Source organism: Mustela nivalis, assembly GCF_964662115.1.
Source record: "Mustela nivalis genome assembly, chromosome: 8".
Lineage (NCBI taxonomy): Eukaryota > Metazoa > Chordata > Mammalia > Carnivora > Mustelidae > Mustela > Mustela nivalis.
The window spans coordinates 11569710-11594777 of NC_139027.1; the positions used below are offsets into that span (position 1 = coordinate 11569710).

General features: G+C 51.0%; 1 protein-coding gene and 1 long non-coding RNA gene across 5 annotated transcripts in view; one reads left to right on the forward strand and one right to left on the reverse strand.

Annotated features, from left to right (window-relative positions):
• Positions 1 to 25068, reverse strand: part of CYRIA (CYFIP related Rac1 interactor A) — a 104940-nt gene that overhangs the window by 43006 nt on the left and 36866 nt on the right. For 2 of the 4 annotated variants that reach the window (XM_082744162.1, XM_082744164.1), the window contains exons 2-4: positions 18312 to 18338; positions 16532 to 16666; positions 5486 to 5581 (exon numbers count right to left, since the gene is read on the reverse strand). The gene's annotated coding sequence lies outside the window, so the exon portion shown is untranslated. The remainder of the gene's footprint in view (positions 1 to 5485; positions 5582 to 16531; positions 16667 to 18311; positions 18339 to 25068) is intronic. The other 2 variants (XM_082744163.1, XM_082744165.1) reach the window with 1 other exon arrangement.
• LOC309871287 lies at positions 15424 to 23718 on the forward strand. The gene is made up of 3 exons (XR_014315182.1): positions 15424 to 15560; positions 22723 to 22775; positions 23645 to 23718. It is a non-coding gene; the product is annotated as an uncharacterized lncRNA (long non-coding RNA).

Here is a 25068-nt window from a genome sequence, read left to right on the forward strand (position 1 = left end):
CAAGCGCTGGGTCTTCTTCATTCTCAGAATGTCACCCGTTTCAAGCCACCCTCCCTCCTCCTCCCCACGGGGCACCAAACGCAGGTCCCGCACAGCACACAGCCCCCTTCCCTTAGGTCGACTGACACAGATCGGAAGAATGAGATGAGCAGTCACGGCATAGGAACAGCACTGAGATGTCAGCTGGGAATCCACTCAACAGAGAAAATAATCATGGGTACAGGGAAGAGGTCACAGAAAAAGAAGCATTTCCCAAAATAGAAATATCTCTGGGTGCCTGCCTCTTTTGTTTTACGATCGCAGATGACTTCAAGAATCTGATGGATGTCAGCCTTCTCGGGGAAATGCACACATCCACTGACCCACTTTATTATTATTATTATTATTATTATTATTATTATTATTATTATTTTTGCATGTAATTCCAGGAGGTACTATAAACACACCGAAGCCTGGCAATGGAAATTCCTCACCTACTTTAAAATCACCGATTTCAGTGTATAGGCACAAGTGTATAGGACAAGGCAGGCATCTTCACGTGTGTGGATCGTGGACCACACTGGAAAGTAAAGAGTCATTTGGTGGGAATGCCATGTGTTCTGGACACCTTGGGCAAGTCCTTCTACCCTTCTGAATGGGAGTTTTCCTCATCTGTAAAATGCCAATCGTAACACTTCCTTTGCCAGGTTGCTATTGAGGAAATGAAGGTAATGCCGATTAGGGGGATTAGGTAGCTGGAGCGGTATCCGGCAGCCAGCCCCTGACAAGAGATACTCGGTTCCTGCACCTCCTGTCGTGCGGACCAGAAACTGCAGCCACAACGCAAACAAGTCATTTCCCTTTGAGCAATAAATAAGGCGCTGCTGTTTCTGGGCAAGAAGAAAGCCCACTCAGATCACCGCGTCCATGAGGACGTGAAGCCGGGTGCTGCACGGCTGCTGCGCGCTCCCGGCCTGGCTATTAATCACACAAGAGCCCATTTATGACAAATACAGGTCCCTCCCTTTGCATGACAAGGCGTATGGGTCCACAGAGCCCCATTATCCAAAAAAAAACAGAGCATTGTGGGCGACGCAGGCGAAGCCGAGTGCACACACACAAGCGGACATTGTAAGGCTGTTTGCACAACCCCGCAGTGCTCCTCGAGGATTTCCTGCCAAGGCGACATTTAGATCTCACAGTCTGCAGCAGACGTTCGCTCATTCAACATGGCTTCGGGCAGTGGGCTGGAGAAGCCCGGGCGCGTGGCCCCCTCTGCTGGCCATATCCGGAACTGCATGCCAGGGATGCTTGGCTGATGGGGCTCTCCAGATCCCAGCCTCTCCCCTTTCCCTTCTAAGTCTTGCAGTGCAACAGGCAGGAGCTTGGGGAGTCTGGAGAGCCTAGTTCAGACCTCGACGGTACCCTCTGTTAGCTTCAGACCTTGGACAAGTCAGATCCTACTCTCCTAGATAGAGTCCACTCTATTCTCCTAGATGGGAGTCCACAGCATTCATTTGCCTGTGGCCTGGTCTACCCTCGAGGACAGCAGGGCAGGGGGAGCCTGCCCATGGCCAGTGTGCAATGCACACTTGTCTCCGGGAGGGTGGGTGTTGTCCTTTGACCTCTGGGACTAGGAAAGGAAATCAACAAGCGCCTCCTGGTAATGTCGTTGCTTTAAACTGTAGCTGGCATTTAGAGCAGAAGCATGACTCTGTCTTGTGTCTCATCTCTGATGCTTTTTTCAAATTGCACCCCCCCCCTCCCCTGCTTGCTTTACATCATACACCCTGTCGGCAGAGGCGGCCGTCCTTGAACTCCTTCAGCTGAACTGTGATCTGCTTCCTGACTGCTGCTCTGCAAGGCAATGGCAACACGAAGTTGGGTTGAATCCCAGCTCGGCCAGCGTATGAGCTGGGTGGTCTTAATCAATGTTGCTTAACAACATTTATAACCTCCCTGAGTCAGAGTTTCGATATGAGTAAAACAGAGATTATTCCAACCTCTTCAAGGGTGGCTGTTGGAAATAATGAGACAACCATAGCTAAGCAGCCAGATGCATGAACGGTAGCAGCCATAATTCACTACTACTCTTGTTCTTTTTATTGTTCCAACCACTGTTTCTAGTTCTGTCCTCCCTAGTTCTGTCCTCTGGGCCATGATGAAGAATTCCACTTTCCGCACAGTGACGGATCTCCGTGAGGGCTTTCCATACCATCTTAGAGATGGAGGCGGACGGCTTTCAAATTTGTATCTGTCGCTTTGATCCTCTTGTTTGAACTCCCGACTTGTATCTAATCGACGACTTGACTCTAATAAACAGCTGAAACTGAATAGACCCAACATTACACTGGCCCTGCTCCAGTCTTCCCCAGCTCAGCCAGGGACAATTCAGATGCTCAGTCCAGACACTCAGTCCGAAAGGCTGGTGTTATCCTAGACGTCTCTCCTTCTCTCATACCCCATAACCAGGCTAACAAATCCCATCAGCTATACTTTGAAGATGTACCTTGAATCCAATTGCGTCTCACACCCATCATCACCAGTGCGCTAGACCAAGCCACAAGCCATCACCTCTTGCTCAGAGTATCAGAGTCGCCCCTTAAAAAGATTTCCCAGCTTTGCTCTTGCCCGCTCTCAATCATTTGGTTAATTGCCTGTCTGGCAGCTGTAATGATGTTTTAAAGTTGCATCCTGTCACTCTGCTTAAATCCTTTTAGTAGTGTCCTATTTTACTTGGAGTAAGGTTAAAGATCCTTATCATAGTCCACAAGTACCTCTGTGATGGTATCTCAATGTGGTTCATCTCCTGCAAACTCCTCTCGTTCACTCTGCTTCAGCCACCTCTGCCTCCTCACCTTTTCATTTTTGAACTTACCACACGCCTTTCTGCCACAGGACCTTTGCACCTGCTAGTCCTTCTACCCCAAATGCTTTCCTCTAATACGTCTACATGGTTTTTCTCTAGGCCTCTATTCAGGGTTAATTTTTCAGTGGAGCCCAACCTAACCATGCAGTCTAAAATAGGATTTCACCTCACCTCACCACCAACCTCCCCCCAACCCTAGTCACTGTATTTTTCCTTTAAATCTCTATTACCATTGATATATGTACCTTCAACTCCTAGACTAGGGCCTGACACATAGTAGGAACGCCACACATGGTCATTCATTCATGAACAGAACTCCCATGAGCCCATGGAGCTTCTCTTTCAACAAAAGCTATGTTTTTTCCTCCATATCCCTGAGGAAGAGAGGCTGTCAGGTCATTTGCATAAGATTGAGGGAGAAGTGGTCACTGCAGGGGATGGGGAAATGCTGGCCAATGAGCATGGTCCTAATGAGGAACAGTATGAAGCATGGTCCTAATGAGGAACAGTATGAAGCTGTAAAACAGAAAGTATTTTGGAGGGCAGGGGAGGGAGGGAGAGGTCAGAAGACTCAGCTGAGGACTGATGATACAGGAACTCTGCAACCAGAGAGCGGGAGTAAGGACATTCCTGGGCAGACATGCAGCTTGACACCTTGGATAGGTCTGATGGTTATTGTGTCACCCAAGGCCTGAAGGACACAGGACATGCCATGGACCATAATGCCTCTGTAATGCCACCAAGTGCACAGAGAGCCATGGGCTCTGCATCCTAATCTCATTTTAGCCATTCATTTGCTGCAGAATCTTGGAGAAAGTCATTTCCTGGCTCTGAGCCTCATCCTTATCATCTGTTGCCCGCAAGGACTGGCCCAATGTACTGGGAAGTCTGCCCTGTCCGAGCGTCCTAGGATTTTATACAGTAAAAATGTGCAACAATTTCCAAATATGCATCCAGGCAACCTAATGTCAGATCACGAGCTGAGTTAATTAGAATGGGGGATGCACTTTCCATGTCACTCACAGCATTTCACACCGACAGCACTTTCTGCAAAAGCTGCCCTGGTCTTACCCCTCGAAGCCATTTGGGTTTCATGTTCTTTGGCAAGGACAGGGCGACAGAACGCCAGCACTTTCAAATGTCCCATGCTGTACGTGAATTGACCACTGCTGCCATCAGGGAGTGCTAGAGAGTTAGCCTGTGAAAAACAGCAGTGATTCCGGAATCTGGCGGAATTCCGATACGACTCCATGGTCTGAAGCCCTTGAGCACATTGTCATGAAACGCGTGGGGGTGCAAACTACAAATGATTTTCATATCTACAACAAAGTGGCCCCAAAGTAGCGCTATGCAGCCTTGCTCGGACAGCCTGGTTTCGTCTCTCCTGTGTCTCCAAAGATCTAATAGAACATTCTCTTATTCGACCCCTTTCCTTTGGAATTTGAGAAGAAACTGAAGATCTGCCATGTCCCAGCCTGAGAAGCCCAAATCAGCTCTCGTCGCAACTGTAATAATAGTACAATTGTGACATCAGGTCCCTACGTTGGGGATAATTTGCAAACACCAAAGCTTTGTCTTTTGGCTTTCATATTTCAAAAAAAAAAAAAAAAACAAAACCAAAACCAAAACCAAACCAAAACAAAACAAAACAAACAAAAAAAAAAACACCACGTGATGGCAAAGAAGTGATCTTAACACAGATCCCAAGGCTTTGGAAGTCTAGTTACATTGCCCAAGAAATGGCAGCATTTCATTGGAATAAGTAATAAGCTTTTTCAAAATTTCTAGGAAGTACTATTTTAGTCAAAGATTTTGTTTAGTTGGCAATACTCTACTGGTTCTGTTGGGTTACCTATCAATTTATATTCAATATAATTAAGCTGATGCCCCATTGCCAAAGATTTCTAACACCACTGCTCACCCACGCTACTTGCTCCTGAGTTTAAATGACCTCTTCCTTCCGAGGACCCTAATATCCTCAATACTTAGCCAAGTCCTTCAGAGAGTAAGAAAGTTGGTGAATGGTCTAAGGAAGAAGTACATGAACATTTGCTTATTTTAGAGACCCATGCTCAGTAAGACTCCATCGCTGCAAAGCACAGTTCAGTGAGGGCAAGAAGCCATGTTCAAAGCCCACCATAAAGGATGGGATGTTCTAGGGAGGACTGTGGTTTGTGTTCTGGAAAAGGGGAGCAGGAGGAGAGGTGACTTATCTGGGTTGGAATAAACTAGAAAGTTCTCATGTAGAAGGAAGCGTTGGAGTCTGGAGGAAGAAGCTCTCAGTGGACATCTGGCTACTGGTGAGACCAAGGAGCTGGATGGAAGCCAAGCCCAGGTCCCTCATTGTTGAAATCACACACTCTTGGCGAGATTGGGCATAAGGAATCTTGGGAATGACAACTGTCACATGCTTAGCTTTGCGATCCCTGGGCAGACCCCAGTCTTCTGTTCATGATGAAGTAGTGGGACTGGTTTTGCTACAAGCATTTACTCCTGTTCTCAAGGTACTTCTCTGCCAAGTAGACTTCCATCCTCCACTGGTCAGGGGTGGGGGCCATGTCCCTTGCCCTCGGCTTCTCATCAGACCCCAGGAGCCCTCACACGCCACCCCTGCACATTCTAGTCATTCCTGCTTACCTGTCTGCCTCTCTTCCTAGAAGGTGAAAACCTCCAGGACAGGAGCCAAGACTTATGCTTGAATCCACAGCAGGCCGCTCGGGGAATACGTGTTCGCTAATAAATGAAAAAAAAAAAAAAAATGAGTGGAGACGTGATGGCATGAATGCCAAAATTGGTATCCAAGGTCTCCCGAGTCCCGGCCGTTTACTTAGAAAGAGAAAAAGGGAAGGAAAGAGGATCGGCAGGCAGGAGAGGGAGAGAGGGGGAGAGCGAGGGGGAGGAGAAAGGATGGAAGAAGGGAAGAAAGGAGAGAAGTGATGTTTCCCCCTTTCACCTAGTTTCATAAAGATATAACTAGTTCCTGGCCCAGGGAGACGCAGACAGGGATCTCATGCTATGCTTGAAAATTGAAAGAAAGAAAACTTGAGTCCTCCGAAAGGCGAACTACAGCCTCCGGGATGCCCCAGTGGACTGAAGCCAGGCGGCAGGCTCTGAGAGAGCCTGGGACTCGTTCGCATCAAGAGGAGCCTGGGACCGGCCCCGCCTCGGGCCCTGCCAATGGGCTGCAGCGGCCCAGCTCGGAGAAGCCCAAGGTCAGGGACAGAAATGACAAAATAACATGTCTCAGGGCTGTAATTCCCATTTGTGGAGGCTTCTTTGTTTTTTTAAAGATTTAATGTATTTATTTATTTTGAGAGAGAGAGAGAGGGAGAGCATGGGTGAGCTGGGGGAGGGGCAGAGGGAGAGAGAATCGTAAGCAGACTCTCTGCTCTGCGTGGAGCCCGACATGGGGCTGGACCTCAGGACCCTAAGATCATGACGTGAGCCAAGATCGACAGCCAGACGCTCACTGACTGAGCCACGCAGGCGCCCCCATGGAAGCCTCCTTGACTCAAAATTCTTGCCCAGTGAGAATGCACTCCCCCCCCCCCCCCGGCAGGTGGGTTGGCAGGAGGAGTCCCGGCTCAGGGGACGAGGGGCCGCTTTGGTCACCTTTCCTACCACAGGTCACCGCCCACACAGAGGGCTCTGAAACTGAAATCCTGGGGGCTCCAAAGACCACTTGGGCCATCCCCTGCTTCCGCAAATCCTCATGGTCAGATGACCACAGTCACAGTCAATGATCAGTCAGTGATACGCCCGCGTTCCATGCTGTTTTAAGCTTGCCCACAAATTATCTCATTTGATTCTCACGACGCCCTTCAAAAGCAGGTACCTTGTTTAGTTTAAAGAATTGTGAAAGTGGTGTCTTCCTGCTCACACAGAGCTTTTCTTGGAGCTTTTCTTCGGGCAAAAGCAAGAGCCTGCAGTTAACAGGTTCTCCACTAAGAGGCATTCTCGGCCCACGTTAGAATTGCCAGACCAGGTCAGGGTAGGGCCTTTGTACAAAGCCAGAAGTTGTAAAAAGAACAACTCAGCAGGATAGAGTTCAAAGTCCTGGATATTTTCTAAACTTTATTCCTGTCCTCTTCGTAGTAACAAGTGTTCAGATTCGCAGCTGTATGACCCAATGCTTACTTAATACTATAAATTTACTTAATTCCCGTTCAAGGTCACTTCCAAAGCACTGATCTTAACCAGACTGCCGACCGGGGAGCCATGGCAATTGGGGGAAATAAAATCAATAGATTCCACCTTTTGGGTAAGTAATCAGCCTCCCCATCTGCTCTCGCTAATTTCCCAAGTCACGTTTTCCTCCAGGGGAAACATGGCTTGTGGCTGAATCACCTGGACTCCAGCTGGAATGCAAGAGAAAGAAAAAAACGGAAGGGGGTGGAGGGGAAGGCTGAAACTCTATCCCAAGCTCATCAAAATGAAATGAGTTTCTCTAGTTTACTTTGGCACACCTGGAAAACCCTCTGGAAGTGTAAATTAGGTCAGCGGGAGCTCCTCCATTAGTGACGGTCCTGTACCCCAGTGTGAGGCTGTTTTTACAGCCACAGACGAAGTTGCTCTCACAGAGAGAGGATGATCTGCAGGAAATCCGTAATACACACAGACCCCAGCAAAGTCGCCGAGGGACTTCCCTGTTTGGATGGATCCACCAAGACCACAGTTAAACCAAACAAACAAACTCACCGAGTTTATCTCCAGATTTACGCTCAAGGCCAGCCCCACTCTCGATGACTCAACCACGCGCTCTCCTGATTTCAACTTGACCCTGCAGCTGGGGTTCCCAGGCTGGTGTCCGTGGCCGCAAATGACGGTGCTTGAGAGCTCTGCTCTCCATCTGCTCTGGGGCTCGCCGCCCCGCAGACGCTTGATAGGGTTTCGGTTGCATTTTAGTCCCACTTGAAGATGACAAATGTATATGCCAATACGAAGTCTGAGGCTGCCCTGGGGTCGGGACCAGCTGAGAAGCCCGCTAAATGAAAGGACTCCAGTCCTGTGGTGCCCAGTGGAGTGTGGGAAGCACCTGCGAGAGACTGGGGAGACACCAGCTCACCTTCCCCGACCAGCCTCGGCCATACCCTGGAGAAGTCCCGCCCTAGACTAAGAACTGGAAGTTCCAGCATCAAATCCCCTTTTCACCCTGTAGCTCACAAGCAAGCTCTTGTTGTAGGACGAAGAAAATCAGAAGTTTCTCCTGTACTGATTTAACATGTATTTTGTTTTATGAGCGTTTCATTTATTGATCCCACTTGGCACACATGGAAGTTCACAGCATCATCGGGGACAGCGTTTGCCGAGCCCCGCTGTGGGCCAGGTCTTGGCCCAAGTGCTCTATACACAGGATCCCGATTCTGGAGCCTGGGACTGGATAGGTGAGAAGGTTTTTATTCTCCCCACTGTGTTCACACTGCCTCCTACTTCCCCCAGCCTCAGTCTATTCACCTAAAAAAAAAGATCAAGCAGAAGCTAGACCAGCTGATCTTACAGATTCCTCTAAAGAGTAAGCTTTTCTTTTTAATTTCTAAAAAAGTATTTATTTATTTATTTAAGAGAGAGAGTGAGAGAGGGAGAGCACACAAGCAGGGGTAAGGGCAGAGGGAGAGAGAGAATCTCAAGCAGGGTCCCTCTGAGCGCGGAGCCTGATGCAGGGATTGATCCCACGATCCTGAGATCATTACCTGAGCCAGAATCAAGAGTCGGATGCTTAACTGACTGAGCCACCCAGGAGCCCCTAAACAGTAAGTTTTTATGAAATTTCGAAGGCAAAACTCTATATAAGCATTTGTTAAAATAGAAAACCCAGGCGTTTTAATGAAATGCTTATTTAAGACAAAAACAAAAAACAGAAATCAGCTCGGTGTATGCAGCGATACTTAAGCTGGCCCCCCAATATTTGGTCTGTTACTGCCCACGCAGCTGGCACCTCAGAACCGCGCCCAGTGACTCCCCCCGGGGGGTTCAGACCAGCCACTCAGCAGTTCAGCACTGGCCCCGGCAGGACCCGCGAGGGCACAGGCGCACGTGGCCAGCGACACCTCCCTGCCCTCTGCCGGGGAGCACGTTGGCATGGCGACGCCTGAGCCCGTCTTCGCTGGCTCCCACCCTTCCCTTTCAGGCTATTATCACTGTGTGAGATCTTGCCCCAGAAGAACAGAGAAGTCCTGAGGGCGAGCTCTGATGTCAGGGGAGAACAAGTGAGTCTTTGTCGGACCTTCAAGGAGAGGAGGCCCGGCCCGGGGCTCATGGTGCACACAGAGGAGCCTGTGCTCTCTCACTGTGGCCCAGCGGGCCCGCTCCAGTCCTGCCTGCGCGGTGGGGCCTCCACGGCACATCCGGAGCCCTCTGCTTCCCCCCACCCCGACATGGAGCTGGACGAAGTGGAGGGAAGCCCACCGGGTGCCCTCAGGCCCGCCCATACCAACACCCACAGGTGCTCCCAAGCCATCCCTCTCTCCGGAGCTGTTCCCCCCGCCTTGTTCCCAACGACTCCCTCATCCCTCCATCACCCCAGTGGAGCTCCTTCTCCTCCTCACCACCCGACATCCTGCCTCCATCCCCTCCTGGCCATCACGCCCACTTGGAACCACCCCGGTGGCCTGAGCAGCCTTGGGGCTCAGGGCTCTCCCCGGCTGTCTCCAGTCTCCTCATATGTTCTGATGGCCACACGGTGCCCCACGTCTGAGGCTGCGCTGCTCAACACTGTTGCTGACCTAGGCTCCAAATTGCCTTCCTTTAGGACCAAATCTGCACTCGGAAGACGCTTAATAAGTAGCTCTTCAGTGCTGGAAACCACAGTGCATCCCCAAAACTTACTTTGAATACAATATTCAACCAAGGCTTCAGATCAAAATAAAACCAGCTAACATGTGCTTACCATGTGCTGGGCACCACCTGGAACAGACACCTAGACTAGCTCCTCGAACCAGCACGATAACCCCGAATGGCAGGTGCCGTCGACTTTCTCCCTCTACAGACAAGGAAACTGCTGGAGGCGAGATGTGGTCACTGACCGAACTCAGCAGCTAGCGGGAAGGCCAAGAGGTTTCTGACCCAGACGGCGTGGCTCCGGTCTGAGCTCCGAACCCTAAAGTGACTCCACGTTCCTGAGCCAAACCTCGTCTGCGGTCCTCGCCCAAGGCACAGTACCACGTCATTCCCCCAGACTCGGACGCGCGCCTTTGCAGGTGGCATCACATTTCCAGGCTCCAGGAATCCCTTGAGGTGGCAGCAGCATGTTGGGTTTCCCTGTTCCCCTTCTCCCTGGACGGGCCGCACGGTCCGGAGAAGAGCCAGGTGGGGTGCTGGGGGCGAGCTCTGTGGAGGAGACACGTCCCGAGCCTGCTTTCCGTGGTAACAAATCTCTCTCAGATCACTACTTCCCATTTGCAGTCAGATGATTGCAGATCAGATGAAGTCCCCATCCTGGGCCGCCAGGCCGGCAGTTTCCAAGTGCCAGAGAAAGGCAGGCTCACCCTCGGGGCTAAGCCAAGCACCTCAAGCTGATTCTCCTACCTTCCAACAGAGGGGAGGGGCACGGGGCTGCAGGGAGCTGGAAAACCGGAAGAAGGAGCAGAACAGGGGTGGGGGCCGCGCCAGGGCTCAGGGCATCGGGGTGGGGGTGGGGCGGCAGGCCGAGCCCTTTTAGGCTGAGAACCACTTGGGTGTTCGGAGGTCCCGGAGGATGGAGGCCTGTCAGGTGAGGAGGGGTCCAGGTTCTCACTTTCCAGAGGCGCTTCCTGGTGGGGTGAGGCAGACGTGAACCCCACCCCCCCACACACCCCACACTGGGGTCCTGCAGGGCTGAGTGCAGACCCAGCATCATTCAAGGACTCTCTCTGGGGTCAAGTTCAGAAATGAAAATCTCTGAACCATCAAGCCCAACTGCCTCGTAGTGACGATGGAGGAGGGAAGCGGTGTCCAAGGTCAAATGGTCAATTAGGACCACAGCCTGGTCTAGAACCCGAGTTAACCCTGATGCCACAGCCGTCCTTTTGGTCCTTCCTTTTCTCTTTCTTCCCCTTCTTTTCAAATTTCACCTTCTGTCTGTTAAGGGCATCCAGAGGAAATGCTTACTTGCCCTGAAAAAGCCAGGGCTGTGGAGTGAAAAGGGCCGGAGAAAGCTCGCGGTGAGGTATTTCCTTAGAGGGAGAAGAGAAGAACTCCATATGCTCTGTCTTCCACTCAGCCTAACCCATCAGGAAGAACACACAGATGTCCCTCAAAGCAAGAGATGAGGAAGCCCCAGCTGATTCTCCTGGCTCTCCAGGAGGAGAAACGGAGATGGGGCGTGCGCCATCGGGCTGCCCGTGTCTCCCGGAGACTCCAAACTGAGCAAACCGTCCCTCCCTAAGCTGCTTGCTGTTGAGATGTTTAAGCCTACTAGGAACGAAGGAGTGCCTGGCTGGCTTAGTCAGTATAGTATGCTCCTCCTGATCTTAGGTCATGAGTTTGAGCCCTACATTGAGTGCAGACATTGCTTACAAAAAAAAAAAAAAAAACCACCCCGGGAGTAAGCTGACTGATAATGGGACAAGGTTAGTTTCAGAGATGGCTCTGTAAGGAGGGAAGGGTCCCTAGTGCCCACAATGAGAACCTATTGTTTTATCAAGTAGTGAGCTCCCCGTCCCTGGAAGCAAGTAGACAGATGCCTGCTGGGCAAGCTGTAGAGAGTTTGCTGACACCACAGGGATCTGGAGTGGACTCCGTGGTGAGAGGCCACTGCTCTGCCCAGTGCTGCCTTTCAGAGCTCCAGGTGGGAGCCATGTCCAAGGGTGATTCTCTGCTGCTCCTCTCTGTGCCGTCAGAAGGGCGGCACAGCACGCGGAGCAAACAAGGGGACAACAGCCAGACAGCCTGACTCCTGACCGCCTCGTCGTCGCGGGCCTTGGACAAGCTGCCCCGTGGTTGAGTCTCCGTGTCCTCTTCTGTCCGTGGACATCCTGGGGTGCGTGTGAACCCCGGTGCTGGGAAGCACACAGGTCGCAGCACACCCAGGGAGCGTGCAGGTCGGCAAGGCCACCTCTACCCCATCCACTCCTCTCCCAGCCGGCTCGTGCGGCTGGAGGGCTTCCGCGCTGGGCTGCTAGGCTAGCATAGGTTCTAAGCAATACACGCCTGAGTGTGTGTGTGTACACACATACCTGTAAAGACACAGAGTGTACACATATATACGTGTGTCTGGATACACACACACACACACACACACACACATTTACATATATATATATACACACACACACATATTGTTTCCCCCCTAAGAGGAAGCTAGAGAGACTGACATAGTTCTAAACCTCTCTGGCAGTTTTCATGGGGAAGCAACAGACCTAGTTTTCTGGAAAGCTGAATTTGGCTACCAGAGAGCGCCGGTGGGAGCTACACCATCTTCACCATCACATCAGTGTTCCTGGAAGACGGGGATGGACTCCTCCTCCTCCTCTTTCCACTTCTTTCCGTGGTCCCTGTCAGCCTAGCCCGCTCACTGACACCTCCACAGGGTCAGAGGAGAGAGAGCGACTCAAATTAGTCAATCTGATTATTTTTAGTCACTGTTGGGAACAAGGTGGCACCCTGAGGAGGCAGCTACTAATGGGTTCTCAAAAGCAGACTGGAGGCATTATCTTCGTGGTGTTCACTGTGGCGATTTCCTCTCCATTCCCGCCACCGATATTCAAACGTTGGCCTGTATTTATACGGTGCCATTCCGTGCTGGGGCGTCTCTTGCCCAGCTCCCCACTCCTACTCACGCTTCAATGCCCAACTCACTGGGCCCCTCCTGGAAGTCTTCCCTGACTTCCCTGGGCAGAGACCATGCTCCCTTTCTGCACTTTCACAAAACCAAAAACAAAAAGAAAACAAAAATAAAGACAACATTTATTTATTTATTTATTTATCTGGGGTTGGGGGCACAGGGAGAGAGAGCCTCTTAAGCAGACTCCCTGCTGAGCACAGAGCCTGACACAGGACTTGGTTCTGTGACCCCGAGATCATGACCTGAGATGAAATCAAAGTCAGACAGGCTTAACCAACGGAGCCTCCCCGGCGCTCCTCCCTCTCTGGACTTTGTTCGGGCATGGGGCTCCTGCCCATGATCTGCGTCTGTGACTGCTGGATCCTCGGTCATTGTCACGAATGTGACCTCCTTGGAGGGGTGAGCACGCTTCATTTGTCTTGATGAAGTTTCCAGGCCTAGCATAGCGTCTGACCCACGCTAGGGACTCCAGCATTCCCTGCCCAGCGACTGTGTCCTTTCCAAAGAGAACATTCTTTTTGTCCCCTTCAACTAGGAGAGGGTTAAGAGATGGCTATTACCTATTTGCTTTCTAACTGGAGGAAAATGTATCAAGACCTAAATTCCACCATTCCCGCTAGAACAGCACAGGCTTTTGCCAGCCACTCTCCAGTGAGAAACAAGGCTCGTGCTCTAACCATGTCCCAGCAACGTGAGCACTCAGGCTGCACACGAACCGGCCGACACTTACCATTCATGAGGACGACAGAAAGGGCTGCGTATGCATCCACCTAGATGACTACCTCATTCTCTCCATCCGTACGAACCTACTTAACCTCCGAGGAAACTCTGATCTTACGATTCTATAAGAAGTGCGTATAAAATAAGCCCTTTAAAAACCAACCGATTTTGATAGATCAGAATAAATTTAGGGTCAATAAAATTAGACCCTTTGCCTCAAGACTCTTTACAGGTCTGAGCATGTGGACTCAAGGTGGGTGTTCGAGGCCTCCGGCGAGACGTCCATCCTCCCCTTCTGACTGGGACCCTCGGACCTGCCTCACCTCATGCTCCACAGCCACAGTGACTGACAGGTGCAGTGTCTCCAACGGGCAGCCCTGGCTTACCCCTTTCCTTTGCCTGGGAACTCCCAGCCCCTTCCCTGTCATTGCGCACCCTACCTGCGGCTCACCTGTCTGACTGCTCTTCACTCTGCGACTGAGTGGAGACGGTCTCCTTTGGGTGGGTCAGCAGCCTCTCCTCAGGCTCCCTCATACCCACTCTTATTACAACACAGACAGTGTCGTCTGGTCCCTAGCAGGTCTCCCAGGAAAACCGTCAACCCCTTGAGGGCAGGGAGCCAATCTAGACATCATCTGTAGCCACTGTCTACACCGACATTCACGCAGAAGAAGCACTCAAATCTTTGCTGAACGAGCTGGTCCCCTCTCTATCCCGAAGGCAAGAGTTGGTAACACACTATGTGAATGCACTCCAAGAAACCGGGTAGAGGTGACCTGTGGGAGGTTCCGATGGGAAATGCCCACTCTAGCAAACTGGTTCCACAGGGACCGATTTAGAACAGTGCCTCACTTTGGCCTAACTTGTCAGTGCAACTTTTGCAAGCAGCCTGACCGGGGGCTGGATCACGGGCTCCTAGGGCAGGGCCGCATCTCATTCATTCGTTCTGGAGTCTGCGTACCGAATGCCCAATATGGGTTTTTGACGGGATGCCTTATAATCTATGGGATGAGAGCATCTATCCCTTCTTCGACTTTAGGATGCTTCAGGAATGGGGAGATGATCTGGGGAAGGGAGAAGGATCTCTGGAAAGGCCAGCCAGACCATAAAGCCCAAGACCTTACAGGTGCATATGAGGCCCTACGCGATCTGATTGATTTCTCTACCTTCACCTCCTTCCCCTGTCCCCGCATGCCTCTTGCTCCAGTCCTACTGGCTGCTTGCCGTCCCTTAAAGCCCAAGCACATTCCCCCCTCAGGGCCTTTGTTGCTTCCATCCTCACTGCCTCACTCTGTTTGGGTCCTACTCCAATAATGCCTAAGCAGGGACACCTTTCCTGGATCCTGTTCCCGCTTAACCCACTTTCCATCTCTCTGGTTTGGCTTTATTTACTTATGTTTTCCTGATTTATTTTTTTTTCCATAACATTTAACACTGCCTGATATAGTGTACATATGTTTACTTGTGGACCATTGCACGATCCCACGAGAGTGCAAGCCCCATGAGAACTACGGTTTGTTCTGTGCTGTAGCCCTAAGACCAAGAATGTCACCTGCTATGTTCTTCACGCTCCCAACACCCGTGAAATGGATGGCTGGGTGAATGAGTGCCTAACACTTCTAGACACATAAGGCACAATGTTCTAATGGAACCCGATGGGGGAACAAAGCTATATTTAAGTAGTTCTAAATGAGATTGGGGAAGATAAGGAGCCATTTTTTTTTTTTTTTAAGGAAGAAATTATCTTCTTTGATTCTGATCACAAGGGTACAACATAGGGCATATGGTCCCCATCTTACTGGTGGGGAGACAGAACCTCACCAATTTAAGGTGATTTCAGCAAAATCATGGAACTAATAAATAGCACAACTGAGGTTTGAAATCAGGTCTGATTCCAAAAGCTCTTCTCTTTCCTCTACTTTATACTGTAGCCTGGTGGCCACCCTAGGAAAAGGAACCACAAGAGGAAGAAAGGAAGGGAGCCCCAGATAATCCTATCCCCCTCAAAGAATGAGCATGTGGTATCAGGAACAAGTCTAGGATAAAATGATCCTGGGAACTGGGACTGGAAACCACCCAAGAAATCCAGTCTTACCTTCTCTGCTGAGCTCAGCTATATGAAATGCTTCTGCTTTTAGTTCTCAAGGGAACTCAAGACATCTAGATGTGAGGAAGAGCGTTAGGACAGAGGACAGCAGAAGGGAAGCCCAGCAACTGGACAGAGATGAACAGGTACAAAGCCACCTCAGGGTGTTGGCATCTCCTTTGTGATTCCTGATCCTGTCAGGGTGGGTGCCGTAGGCCAGCTTAAGGAAATGTGCTAGAAGACCAGCACCTGGGGCGCTGAGCCCCTCAGTAGATCTTTAGTCATCTGGGAGGGGTGTCAGCTCATGTCCGGTCCAAGTTCAATGAAGAAGTTCACGGAGGTGTGGCCCAGCCCTTGCAGATAAGAAGTATCCATAGTGAACGGGGAGGGGGTGACAGAAGAGGGAGGGAGGAAGAGCAAAGAACCCATGTGTTAGAGGTAAGGCGACCTGCCGCTGGAGCAGTGCGGTTGTCTTGGATGCTAACTGCACAAATGGAAAATGCCTCAAAAGATGTTATAGCGAGTGTGACGCAAGCCAGACCTCTTGCCCGAGACCCAAATCTTGTCCTGGGTTTGCTAATGAAGGCCATCTCCTGCTCACCTAAAACTGCGTGACTGGGATAGACAGAATAGATCCTGGAGCATTCTTCCTCCCCAATGAATTCTGCATGGGACAGTATCCTAGAACTACAGTTCCAGTCTGCTCTCTGCTGCCTACGGTTCTAAGCTATTCTAGTTCATGCCTCACATTCTCCAGACCAGGATAAAAACAGCTCCCACTCAGAAGGCAGGTGTAGAACCCAGGCACCTTTAACCACTTCAAAACTATATCTTTGGGTTTTTTTGTTTGTTTGTCTTGTTTTGTTTTTCCTCCTTTTATGTGTATGTGGTGTTAGGAGGCATGACTTTTTTTTTTTTTTAATTTAAATTCAATCAGCCAACTTTCAGTATATTATTAGAGGAAGCACAACTTCTAATCAAAGATGATGAATCTGGTGAAACGACCTCCCCTCACGCTTGCTAGTATTCTGGAAGCACACCTACCCCGCATTCTCTCCACCAGCTGTGCTGCTTATCCCTGTGCTGTGTGCTGGAACCCGAGTCATTTTTTTCTTACCTAGAGCTCTCTCTTGTGATTCAGGTTCACCCGTCCAGGCTGATGGGACAAAGCAGCTGGCAAGTCTGGGCTCCCAAACCAGGGCTATGGCCCCCTAGAGTCCTGTCGTTTCTCCGTAGTCAAGTGAGTGTTAATCTGTTAAAGGGAATGCAAGTCATGTTACTTTGAGAGGCCATTTCCTGTTCTCTTCTAGAAAGAATACATGTGTTAAGGAGAGCAGAGAGAATACCAGAATTACAGATGACCAGGCCTACAAGAAACTGATGCAATCGCCACTTGTGCAATGCTTTCGTCTTGTAGTTTGGGAAACTGAGGCTTAGAAGCAAAGAGCCTCATTCAAGGACTCGGCCACTTGGAGAATTCAAATTGGAATAGGCCTCTGAGTCGCTGGCCTTTGGAATTTTTTAAAAAGTAGCTCCGTGGTCAGGCTGACTTCTCAAACAAGTGGTCAGCGACCCTGGTTGGGAAGTCTTTTTTTTTTTTTTTTAAACAGATTTTCAAAAAGGGAGGTGGGACTTTTTCCAGATTGCTGTTTTTTTTTTTTTTTTAATAGTTTTGCCCCTGGGAGCTAAATGAGTGAAGCAGGCCTGTGTTTGGGATTGCTCTATTTCCCATCAGAAAAAATATTATTGTGGAACATTGGGCCCCAGGAGCACGGTAGTGGGTGGGCTTTGTTTTTCAATGATTTGTGCCCAGCCAGTCACTGTCTCTGTCTCTCTGTCTTTCTCTCTCTCTCCTTGTTTCAGGAAAACACAGTAACAGATATGGACCCTCCTCCCAGGGGTGTCATTTATTATGTGATTTTTCCAGCTACTATATAGTTGAACAGTCCCTCCTCTGTGCGGAAAACCAAAACGCAGGAGGGGACCTCACATTTATTAAGCAAATAAGATCTTCCAGGCCTACCATATGAATCTGACAGATACATTTTCCTGATCTGTCCTCAAAAGTCCCCATGAGGTACCGGTAACTCCATTTTTCCAAAAGCCTAGGGAACTCAGTTTCAGAGAACCAGAATGATCTAGAGAAGCATAAAGAGAAGAGAGTGCAGACCCAGAAATGAACTCCTATCTAACTCCCACATCACTGTTTTGTCCATCTGAACTAGACTTCAGTTACTTGGCCCAAACACTAGCAGTTGTCTTATTTTTCCAGTGTTTTAGCTTGAATGCAGGAGAAAGTTCTTTGGAAACTATGACTTGTTGCAAGGACATGAAGCAATACTCTTGTTGGGTTCTCTCTGACAGGGGCCTCTAAAGGCCAGGCTTCCTGCTGGGCTCCCAGCAGAGGCTCCAGTGTCCCAGAGAAGCTGGGCCCGTCCCTGGCTCCCAGCAATGAGCGAGGGCCCATCAGGAAATCATGATTATCTACGCTCTGCGCTTTGTTCCTGTTCTCAGACAACAAGGGACAGGGCTGGAGAGCCGGGCTAGGGGGTGGAGAAAGAGGAAGAAAAAACAGGAAGTGAAGTGGGGAGGAGAAGGAAGGAAATGAAACGGAAAACACAGGGACTCTGAAAAGTCCTTGGCCTGATGAGAAAGTGAATCCTGAGCCTGCCTTTGGGAGGCCGGCCCTGCCCTTCGGGAACCCCGGTCGCAGAGGTAAAGGGGGAGAGAAGTTTGTCTCTGGATTTGGGGTTGTGTTCGTAAAGTCCCAGCACAGAGCACAGCCTGAGGAAAAGGGAGCCCTGACACGGGGGCTGTTTCCTGGGCACGTGGGTGTAGGCAGCGAAGAAGGTTTCTTCTTCTGAACTAGGATCCAGGGGTCAGATGGCAGCTCTCACCTTTTGCCGGGTGTACCGCAGAAGGACCTGAAAACAAGAGAGAAGAGGTTGAAGTCATCAGGTATCAGGGTCACGGTCCCGCCCCCACCGCTTTCTCTCCCAAACACTCTCAAAATTATAATCCATTTTCTGTGTATATGATAGGAACTTGATTCTCCCCCTGAGGTCCAGCCAGAATCCCACTTTCTTCCACCACAAAACTAAGAGGGCCTGGCCGGTAAAATGCTAGGTCATTGCCAGACTGTGACACTCTGGTACTTCCAGAATGTTCCCCGACCCATGGTGTCCTCTCAAAAGAGCCCCAACTCCCACTATACATCACGAAGGACACGGTCACCTGGTTAAGCTAACAACCACACGAATAGATAACCCTAAGCGTAACCTGATCCTTCCACAGGGCTCATACTGTTAGCACTCCCCAGCGTCCTGATGGGGACCGGGAAGGGGACAGTAACGAGGAGCCCTCTGACAGGCAAGCCTAGTCCCACCCATGCTAGCAGGTCCCAAACTCATTGTGCATCTGGAGAAGCTGACAGCAAGTACAATTCCATCCTGGAGTGGCGGTCAAAGCTTCTGGAGAGTTTCGATGTCACCATCCTGGCTCTGGTCCACGGACCAGCATTTGGGTCACTTATGATCTTATCCAGCCGCCAGCACAGCCCACCTCCTTCCATCCGACTGATGTGGTCACAGAGGCCCTCTCAGGGAAGGGCTCGCTCGGAGGATCTGCCCTCAACTCAGTGAGTTACTCCCCCGGCATCTAGACAGAGAGCAACGCGAAGTAAGCCCATCTCCGAGAGGAGTCCAAGCTTTTGAAGTGATGGCTAATGGCTTCCTGTTTGAGTCACCCTTAGGCCAGATGTCCCTCAGAGAGCGCAGAGGTCAGCAGGGAAGGACACTTAACAACGCCCGTCTCGGGTCCCCACAAGCAGCCCAGCCTCACACAACCCCAGTGCTGAGTGACTTCTGTCCCCAGCCACGGGGACTGTCGCGGGGGCTGCGGCCACGCCCCCTGCTCCACCCGAGACCCTCAGGGACCTTCGCGTCTGTACCTCCCTCATTCTGAGTCATTTTCTAGAAGGGTCATTGCTCCCATTTTGAAACTGGGGACACTGAATCCAGAGACATGCAAGGACTAATTCAGGGTCACACCACAGAACTCAGACGAAGAGAGGCATCTCCTGACCTCCTGTCTACGACGTGTGGCTTTTTCTCCACGTTATGTGTCGCTGCCCTGTTCAGTGGAGGTGCTGAGAGCTCAGAACGGCGGTGTGCCTTCCACGTTTGAAAGGCTCCAGAAGTGAAAGGGCAGGGCAGGGGCACACCAAAGAGAAGGCAGAGCCTGGTGAGAAGGCCCCGCGTGGGTGGCTTGCTCCCGAGAGTCCCCACGAACCAGCAGCAGAGCCTAGACTGGGGCCAGGACACCTCCCTGCAGCCTCAGCCCCACGGCACCAAGAACACCCGGGGACAGGGAAAAAAACGGGAGCGGGCAGGATTTTATGAAACAAATCGCCCCCATTCAGCAGGTATCCTCTGGGCATCAGGCATTGTTAAGCTTAGTGACCCCTGATACCTCCCAACAACCACACGAGAGACGTATCCCTCTTGCCCCCTTTCACAGATAAGGACACTGACATGGTCCTCCAAGGGACTCAGCTTTTGGGTGGTAGGTAGAGCCAAGATTTCAACTCAGGCAGTCTGGGTGGACTTCCTGCTCTCAACCACTAGGGAATCCTCCCTTTCAGAGCAGTCACATTCAAAGAAAAAGAAGAAGAAAGAAAGAAAGGGCGAGGCATACAGAAAAGCAAATTAATGGAAAGAACTAGGGAATTAAAGTAAGGACCCTGGGAACAGAGGATACCTTCATTCAAGAGGCACAGGAAGGCTCCCCAGGCAGAGAACACTGAGAGATGCCCCACAGGCCCACCCGGGAATCTGGACCCTGCCCCTTCTTGGGTGCCCCCCCCCCCCAGTAAGTGATGTTCCGGCCTTGGTGTTTATACAGCGTTGTTCACGGGAAGAGGAAGTAGGTTGGGCCGAGGAGCGCCGTCCTTGGGGTGGGTGGAAGGGGCGATGATGTCTTGGGAACCCATCTTCCATGTCAAAGAGGGATGGCCCCACCGGGCAGGAGCCCGAGGGAGCCTCTGTCCAAAGTCCTCGCCTGGGACAGCACACACATTCCCAGGGACACTAGGTTCTGGGGATGCTACTCACTTTTAGTCTCATGAAGACCCCGGGCACAGGCCGGGACAAAGATCACCCATCACCATGTCACAGATGGAGGGACTAAAACCACAATAATAACGGTCATGAAATAATAATAATAACAAGAATAACAATAGTGGCAATGCCATCCGTTGGTAGCTTATCATGTATCAAGAAATAAGCACTTGCTTGACATGGGTTATCACATAATGACACCAACCATCGAGTCTCTATGATTATCCCCATTGGATAGTTGAGATAAGCTAAGTAATTTCCTCAAGGTCAAAAAGCCAGCAAGTTATGAGAAAGGATCTAAACCACTCTCTATTTGACATTTTGGCCCATGATTTCACCTCGAAGGCACGTGTGTTACAAGACAGGGACATGCCTCCGTCACAGGGTACAGCCACGCTCGCACACAGTCAGCCTCGGAGCCATTGGAGCACACAGATATAGGCTTTTCTTCAAATAGATCATCGACACTGCATCTCTGCTGAGTGTACATATAAGATGACACGCAATTAGGGTGACCACGTGATTTATCAGCCAAACCCAGATCCTTCTCAGAGTGAAAAGGAGGTATTAATGATGCCTCTGGGACAACAGACAGAGAGCAGGAGTGGCCTGGGCCCACAAGACATCTGGTCAACCCCCACATAATCCACAGGGCCTTATTTGTGGGGCTGCTTGTTTGGATGTCTAGTTGTGCTGGACTCTCCTGCGTGCCCCCCTGCTTTCCAACCCCTATAGATGCCCCTTTGCAGCCACTCACTCTCCTGTGCTCCGCAGAATGCCTTCTAAATCTGCTAGACTCAAAGGTCCTACATATAAAACAGGCTGATGTAATTTGATTATAAAGGAGCCACGCTATGATTCAAGAAGCAAGGCGTGACGAGTTTCGGCAATATATTTTAAAAGGACCATTGGGTTCCTTGGGCCCTCACACCCAGAACCTAAATGTGCAGCTGTTCTGATAACCAGTCAGTCCCCCAAACGGGAGGGCTCAGTGGCTCTCCCTTCTGGGGCAGCCTAGGGCAGCGTGAGAGCAGCCACCCAGCCTCACTGGAGAAACTGAGGCCCACTGCTAGGTGGACCCCACTTCCTCAGGGATAGCATTGCTAGGACAAGCCAGACTTCCTCCAAGACCAGCAGGCGCTGACCCTGACCTGGGGGGTGTTGAGCTAGAGCCTTTGGCCAGGGATCTGGCCTGGAGAGGAAGCCCTACTTAAGAATCAGGCCATAGCGGGTTGCATTCATTTAATCAAGGAACATCACAGCACTTGTAGTCCAGTGATTTCTGAGGACTCTAGAGAAACTCTTGGGGCTAAGGAAGGTTACTCATGCCTGAAGGGGCTGCTCTCAGAGACAATGGCCGCAGGCCTCATCCTGTAGTAACAGGCAGCAACGCCTGCTCTCTGCTTCCTGAAGCAGCTTCTGCAAGTGATGATATTTGAGGAATAAGTGAGACCCTGAGACCCTTCTTTCTAAATTAGGCCATATTCACAGGTTGTGGGGGTTAGGGCATGGACTTTTGGGTGGGACGACCACCAATAAAACCACTACTGACATCGGTACTATCATTACCACTATTGATATGACTGTTAATGCCATTCACAGGATCCCTGAGTTCTAGAGAAGGGGAGGGACTTGTCTATTGCCACCCAGCAGGTAGGCGGAGAAGCCAGGACTGGACACAGCTCTCGGGACTGGTTCCAGTTTCTTGCATCTTGGCATGTAGCCTCTTGTGCTGGGGACACAACCTGGGAGCAGGCCAGAGTCCAGATGGTGATAGCCCAGAGTGTCTGGGCTCAGACAACTCTAGACTGTCAGAGGTCAATGAGTGAATGATGGCGAGGGGATCAAAACATGGCATTCATTTGCACTGTGCACTAGGCCGTGTGCTCCACATCCTGTGGTCCTCCTGGAAATGGCTGTGCTCATTCAGATAAGGACTTAGAGAGTAACTCCGAGAGGCAGAGTGAGTAGCCAAGGTTGACTGTAAGCTGGGATGGGAGGGTGGGTAACACCTCTGAGCCCAAGTTCAATCCCTAACTCCCTAATACTGCATACTATAACTCATAGCTGGTGTATCTGGCATAGGGTGAGAGGGCCATCGGCAGTGGCAGGCAATGGCAGAACCAGGACATGAGCCTGGGTCTCGAGCAGAGCTCAGGAGCACTGAGCTCACATCTGTTCCATTTCCCAGGGTCGTGGCTTAACATCTGTCTGTCTTCTCTGTCACACCTCAACAGCGCTAAGGTAAGTGCCCCCCATGTGGAGGACAGGAGGACACCAGCTTCATTGACTGGACCTGTCAGGAAACTTGGCCCAGTTATTTAAGAAGTTCACATCTCGTTCTCTGCACACCAGCAGCACAGTGGCTCCATCCTCTTTGCGAAGAACATGTTTTACAGTATTGATCATGTCAACCGGAGGTTCTCCTCCGGCATGGGCAGGGGGAGACACTTCTGAAAAGGAGTGGGACCAGCATCCTCTCCCGGATGACCCTGACCGTCAGTATAATTAAATCGCAGACAACAGGGGAGTTTCTATCGTCCCTCCTCCCTCCCTGGGCAGCAACCATAAGATTGCTGCCTTTCTGTAGGGAAAGGGCCACAACCTCATAGGTTTGAGGCATCAACATCTGACAGCCGCCTTGTCTGCACAGGCAGGCGGCAATAAGACAGAGACAGACAGTCCAGCCTGCAGAGGTTGTGCCCAGCCATCCCCAGTGACACAAGCCGAGAGGACACCTTGATGTAGCAGGAATGTTTTATAGGCAGTCAGGGAAACCTAAGTGTACTCCCAATGTGGCCTTGGTTGGGCTGTGCGACCTTTACTTAGTCACTGTTTCTCTCTGATCTGCAGATGGAAAGTCTATTAAATGCAGATCTTTCAGCAATATATACCAGCAGCTTCTCTGGGCCACTTTGAAGATCAAATGAGCTTTGTCTTCTAAAGCATCAAAGCTACTTATGCCCATGTTTTCTCTTTGCCACTGGACAGGGAGCTGGTTAAGAGGAAAGGCATGTCTTACTTCTCTTCAAGGGGGAGTTATAGCTCTTGTAACTAGCCCAGGGTCCCGCAAAAATGACAAGGCTCGATTGTAAAATTTGGCTTCTTTGAAGGCTCAGCGTGTCTGGGGACGAGGAAAAGAGGTAGCAGAGACAGCAGGAAAAGAGACGGGTGTCAGGCTATGAAGGGCTTTACCTGCACTGGTGCTTCCTGGGATGCTGCCCGTGAGTTAGCACATCTAACGCTTTTCCAAGTGTTAGTGGGGGGGTGAAGCTGTGGCAAGTGCCTGGGGTCTTCAGCCCATCAGCTGTGAACTGTAATTTCTTTGCACCTTGGCCTCTGTCTGTCCATTTCATGTGAACTTTAGAAAATACAACTGCTCCTCACTATGTGGGCAAAGTGGGCCTAGCCGATGAGAGTAAAGGATTGCTCTGAAGCTCAAGGCCAGGGATGCCTAGGAGTAAGAAGCTAAGAAATGGTGCCATGGCCAGATTGCACTGAGTGTAATCTGAAAGCCAGTCCAGCTGGAGTCATGTGCCGCCCAAGTCCCTGTGGCGGGGATGGGTTCCCGCATACTGTGCCAACATCGCATGCATTCAGGCTCCCAACGCCGCACGTGTGTCCTACGTCTGATGCCATCCGAACGCCGCAAACCACCTATGAACTCCCCACCAGCTCCTGGCCTGTAGCAACAGAGAGCCCTTTCTAGGTGGCTTCTGTTGGGTGTTTGATAGAGATAGCGCCTCTGCCGTGAGACCAGAGGGAGGCAGAGCACTGTGGGTTGAGAAGATCGTGAACCGGGCTCCCATCTCTGCTTTGATCCCACATCTCTACGACAGTGGGCAGGTCACTCCCTGCCACCTGCATAATGAAGAAGGCCTTGGAACTCGGGACTCGGGCTGTCTAGAACAGCCCATCAGTGGACCCCATCTATGGAGTAAGAGCCTAACCTGGGATACATACAGCCATTTGAGAAAGTGATTTCCTTCCAAGGCAGGTCTCTGCTAAACTACCAGGCAAATGGTTCTCCTCCTGCCCAATGGCCGGATCTGAATCCAAATCCATCAGGGACACTCTGAGGTCCAGAGGGTGTCTGGAATCTGTCCGCCTGTTACTGATTCCGGATGGCTCCAGCCGGGGTGAGTCATTTTCCCTTCCCGTTTTCTCACGTGGGCCTCCGAGGTTGTGCTACCTAGCTCGTACTATGTCCCAGCAAACTCTTGTTTCCTGAGCCTCCACGGGAAGACCCCATCTCTGTTACCTCAGACGCCGTGAGGCTTGCTGTCCTTTGCCTCGTGGACAGGGACAGACACGCTGCCACGCATCTGGCGTGTGGGACATTGGGGCCTTTCCATCCTTCTTAGAAAGGGCAAAGGGTCACAGTCAACCCAGGGAGGAGTGACTGAGAATCGACCTGTGTCAGCTGGGAGACGGCTTATCGCGGGGGACCACGGTCACCCTGGCCTAGGCAGACAAACCCTGGGGACTGTGCTCACGCACCGGCACAGCTGGTCCCTTCCTGGGCCCCCCACTGCGA